At 48.4% G+C, this 5,069-nt stretch overlaps 1 pseudogene; it reads left to right on the top strand.

Annotated features, from left to right (window-relative positions):
* The first annotated feature begins 734 nt into the window (after window positions 1-734).
* On the top strand, window positions 735-1,602 carry LOC143933308 (E3 ubiquitin-protein ligase SIAH1-like; annotated as a pseudogene).
* Window positions 1,603-5,069: the final 3,467 nt, after the last annotated feature.

The raw sequence follows: 5,069 nt of genomic DNA, 5'->3' as shown, positions 1-5,069 counted from the left end.
CGCTTTACCGCCGGCGCCGCTCCCGCCCCAGTGTGAAAGATGCTAGTTTTAACATTCGTCTTTCTTGCTGACCCCACTCTTTAGCATTAGGTACAGTCACTGCAAGTCAGATTTGTGTGATAAATGAGTATGTGGTCAGGAAGAGATTGATGAGGAACATGTTGGAGATCAATAAACATCATATAGGACACCAATGTGAAGTACTGCTGCACAATTGAGGGAAAACCAGTCAGAAGGAGGAGGCTCCCACCCGGCCGTATATATACATTGGCCGGGTGGGAAGTCGTTTATAAGGATCCCGTTAGGGCACTGTATGTTTTTTTTTTTTTTTAGTTCTCTTTGTTATTGAGACTCAAGCGGAGTGTATTGCGGTGTATTTGACAGGCAAAGCACTTCCTTGTAACCTATAAATGTATAGAGAGGAATGGCTTTAGGGTAAAAAGTCCGTTATATAAAATTCCTAAAGGCGCCTTTGACTGACAGGCCAGTGACACAAAGGGCCGCCCCGTGCACGCGCCCGCAGGCCCCTCCGCAGTGTCCGTGCGCGCTCTGGTAGCCCCGGTAACTGCGGAGGGGGTGGGGCGGCTGAACAGAGCTGCGCCAACTTTGACAAGTTCGTAACTGATGGTGACGTTTCTAACAAGGGTGTGAAGAGAAGTGGGCAGACTGCTGCAGCCATCCCAGCTGGTACCTCCCAGTGCCCACCTCAGCAGGTGCCAGCTTTGACAGAAACAATGGCTTCCAACAATCATCTGCTGAGCCTCTTCAAATGCCCTGTGTGCCTTGACTATGTCATACCACCGATCCTCCAGTGTCAAAGCGGGCACCTCGTGTGTAGCAACTGCCGCCCGAGGCTCATCTATTGCCCGACCTGCCGGGGCCCATTGAGATCCATTCGCTGCTTGATGATGGATAAACTCGCAGACTCCGTCCTCTTCCCCTGCAAATACGATTGTCCGGGTTGTGCGGTGAGGCTGCCGCACGGGGAGAAGAGGGACCACGAAAAGCTCTGCGAAATCCAACCGTGCTCGTGCCCCTGCCCGGGCGTTTCTTGTAAATGGCAGGGCTCCCCGGACGCGGTGATGCCCCACCTCGTGCACTAGCATAAACTCATTACCACCTTACAAGGGGAGGATATAGTGCTTCTCACCGATGACATTAACCTTCCGGGCACTGCTACATGGGCCATGATACAGTCCTGCTTCGGCCTTCATTTCATGTTGGTTTTGGAGAAACAAGAAGAGTACAACCGTGACCAACAATTCTTTGCCATCGTGCAGCTAATAGGAACGCGCAATCAAGCGGAGAACTTTGCTTACAGGCTGGCGCTGAACGGTCACCATCGGCGGCTAACGTGGGAAGCCACGCCCCACTCTATTCACGAGGGCATTGCCACCGCCGTCATGAACAAAGACTGCCTAGTGTTTGACGCGATCACTGCACAACTTTTTGCAGAAAACGGCATTTTAAGAATAAATGTGACGATCTCCAAGTGTTAATAAAACAACAGTGTATTGCAAACTCTACAAAGCCAGTGTTTAAAGACCTCCTCCTTTTTTTTTTTTTTTTTTTCCGGCTTTATATTTCACATACTGACTTTTAGGCCCCTTTCACACTGGGGCATTTTTCAGGCGCTACAGCACTAAAAATAGCACCTGTGTAGCGCCTGAAAAAATCTGGCCCCTTTCACTCCAGTGTGAAAGCCGGAGGGGTTTCACACTGGAGCGGTGCGCTGGCAGGACGGTGTAAAAAGTCCTGCTAGCCGCATCTTTGGAAATCAATGGGGCATCGCGGCTATACTGCCGGCAAAGCGCTGCTCCAGCTTTGCGGGTGGGTTTAACCCTTTTCCGGCCGCTAGCGTAGGGTTAGGGGTTAGGGTTTCCCCTAGAAGAACAAGGTTAGGACTCAGGGGTGGGAATAGGGACCTCCCCAAAGGTCAGCGGGCGTGTTCCTCAGAGGTTAAAGCGGAGGTCCACCCTAAAGTGGACCTTCCGCTCATTGGAATCCTCCCCCCCTCCGGCGCCACAATTGGCACCTTTCAGGGGGGAGGGGGGTGCAGGTACCTGTACAGTACAGGTATCTGCACCCACTTCCGGCGTAAATTCTGCAGAAGGTACGCCCCTATCCGCAGAATCTACGCCCCTTTCCGAAAGTCCCCCGCTGCCTGCTGGGAAACACACGGATCCCAGAGACAGCGGGGACCATCCTTATTGCGTAGCGCGACTCGCGCATGCGCAGTAGGGAACCAGGAAATGAAGCCGAAAGGCTCCACTTCCTGATTCCCATACCCAAGATGGTGGCGGCAGCACCCGAGAGACGATCGGGCGCACTGGACAGGTAAGTGTCACTATTTTAAAAGTCAGCAGCTGCAGTATTTGTAGCTGCTGGCTTTTAAAAAAAAAAAAAAAACGGCAGACTCCCGCTTTAAGTGTCGGGCTGACCCACCCCCACCAAAGTGTTCCGCCTACCCCAACTATGTTGCGGCATGAACAAGTCGGGGCAAGCGCTTTGCTGCATACCGCTACTAAAACGACGGTAAAGAGGCGCTAAAAATAGCGCCGCTTTACCGCCGGCGCCGCTCCCGCCCCAGTGTGAAAGGGGCCTTATTGGCCGCCACGGACGGTGAATTTGGGGGCAGAGCCAATGAACGGTAATTACACATACAGGAAGCAAATGCATGTAAAAAAAAAAAAAACAATAAAATAAAACTAATATTTAAACATTAACCACTGAAAAAAAAAATATAGACCCCTTACCCAGGGCATCTTTTTGTATTTAACCACTACAATACAGGGCACTTTCGCCCCCTTCCTTCCCAGCCCAATTTTCATCTTTCAGCGCTCTCGCACTTTCAGTGACAATTGCGCAGTCGTGCTACACTGTATCCAAATGAAATTTTTATCATTTTGTTCGCACAAATAGAGCTTTATTTTGGTGGTATTTATTCACGACTCCGTTTTTTTTATTTTTTGCGATATAAGCGCTAAAAAGTGGAAATTTGGAAAAAAAAACAATATTTTCTTTTTTCTATTTTAAAAGAAATCCAATAAAATCAAATTTTGTCATAAATTTAAGCCAAAATTTATTCTGCTACATGTTTTTGGTAAAAAAAATTCCGTTAAGTGTATAATAATTGGTTTGTGTGATCACGGACATATGTACGCAAATGATCATGTACATATGTGTGCAGGTGATCACGTACATATGTGTGCAGATAATCATTGGGACGTGATTTTAGTGGGACATATGTGGGGGACATGCTTTTATTATTAGTGACATGTGTTTTTATTATTTGGGGACATGTATGTTTTGGGGACATGTGTGGGGACATTGTGTTTATACTGTGCGGTGTGTTTACTGTGTGGTGATTTGTGTGTACACTAGACTAGTGATCAGTGAGTAAAAAGCTGTAAAAAACAGGTCATACTCACTGATCATCAGCCGGCTGCAGCGATCTGCTCTCCTCTACTCAGCGATGACTTCTGTGTGAGGAGAGGAGGAGCCGATTGCCTAGCAACCGGCTGTTTGTTTACATCACATGAAGGCCGTGATTGGACACGGCCGTCATGTGATCAGGAGGGCCAATCACAGAGCCCTCCTGCCGATCTGAGATGCGCCGTGTCCGGGTGACACGGGCGCATCGGGATCGCGCCACTTCCCCTCCTGCCGCATAGTCATCTGGGACCTGTCACGTGTATTGGTAAAAAAAAATTAAAACACTTATTTTCCTTACAATTATGTGCCACTTTGTGTTGGTCTATCACAGTGATGACGAACCTTGCACCCCAGATGTTTTGGGACTACATTTCCCATGATGCTCATGCCCTCTGCAGTGTATTTGAGCATCATGGGAAATGTAGTTCCAAAACATCTGGGGTGCCAAGGTTCGCCATCACTGGTCTATCACATAAAATCCCAATAAAATAAATTTACGTTTTTGGTTGTAACATGAGAGAATGTGGAAAATGTCAAGGGGTATGAATACTTTTTCAAGGCGCTGTATATACAGATTACTGATCCAGCACTGCTTCCTCCTCCACTATCTGACAAGACACACAGGGGCTGATTTACTAAAAACCGGAGTGCAAAATCTGGTGCAGCTGTGCATAGTAGCCAATCGGCTTCTAGTTTCAGCTTGTTCAATTAAACTTTGACAAAAAACAAAACAAAAAACTGGAATCTGATTGGTTGGAGCTGCACCGGATTTTGCACTCTCCAGCTTTAGTAAATCAAACGCTGTCACCTTATATACAGCTTATTGCACCAACACTGCTTCCTCCTCCACTATCTGACATACTGATAAATACGTCACCATATATAAAGCTTACTTATAGAGACATAGAAGAAGGACAGCAGAAAAAAGAGCAGTCTTTTTATTATTGTACCATCTACTTTAACCACTTGCCGACCACCGCACGACGATGTACGTCGACAGAATGGCACGGGCAGGCATATGGGCGTACATGTACGTCCCTGCCTTCCCGCGGGCCCTCCCCGGTGCCAGTGGTGGTCGAAATCCGTGCAGGAGCGATCCGGGATGAGGGGGCGGCCATTCATTCATGGCCACCCCCTCGCGATCGCTCCTGACGAATGGAATTGCAGCATTGCATCACTTCCTCTCCTGTAATGTAAACACAGGAGAGGAAGTGATGTAATCTCTCCTCCGTGTCGGTCTTTTTCGTTCCGGCACCGAGGAGAGAGGATCGGTGAGTTGCACCAACACTACACTACACAGTAGAACACACCAGGCACAATTTCACCCCCCCTTCACCCCCCAATCACCCCCCCAATCACCCCTGCACCCCCAGTCACAGTGACACCAATTGCATTTTTTTAATTTATTTTTTTATTATTATTGCATTGGTGTCATTTGTGACTGCAATAACTGTTAGGGCAGTTAGGGTTAGCTCTAGGGTACCCCCCTAACCCCCCAATAAAGGTTTAACCCCGTGATCACCCCCCGTCGCCAGTGTCACTAAGGCTGGGTTCACATTGCAGCGGTTTATGAGAACGGATGTGATTCGCACCGCACTGCAGTGCAAATCACATCCGATCTCTGTGCGATGCGA

Source organism: Lithobates pipiens, unplaced genomic scaffold (assembly GCF_037356315.1).
Source record: "Lithobates pipiens isolate NorthernLeopardFrog02 unplaced genomic scaffold, aLitPip1_a1.2 Scaffold_27, whole genome shotgun sequence".
In the NCBI taxonomy this organism is placed as follows: Eukaryota; Metazoa; Chordata; class Amphibia; order Anura; family Ranidae; genus Lithobates; species Lithobates pipiens.
The sequence above is the reverse complement of the archived record's forward strand: the minus strand, read 5'-3'. Positions and strand labels throughout refer to the sequence as shown.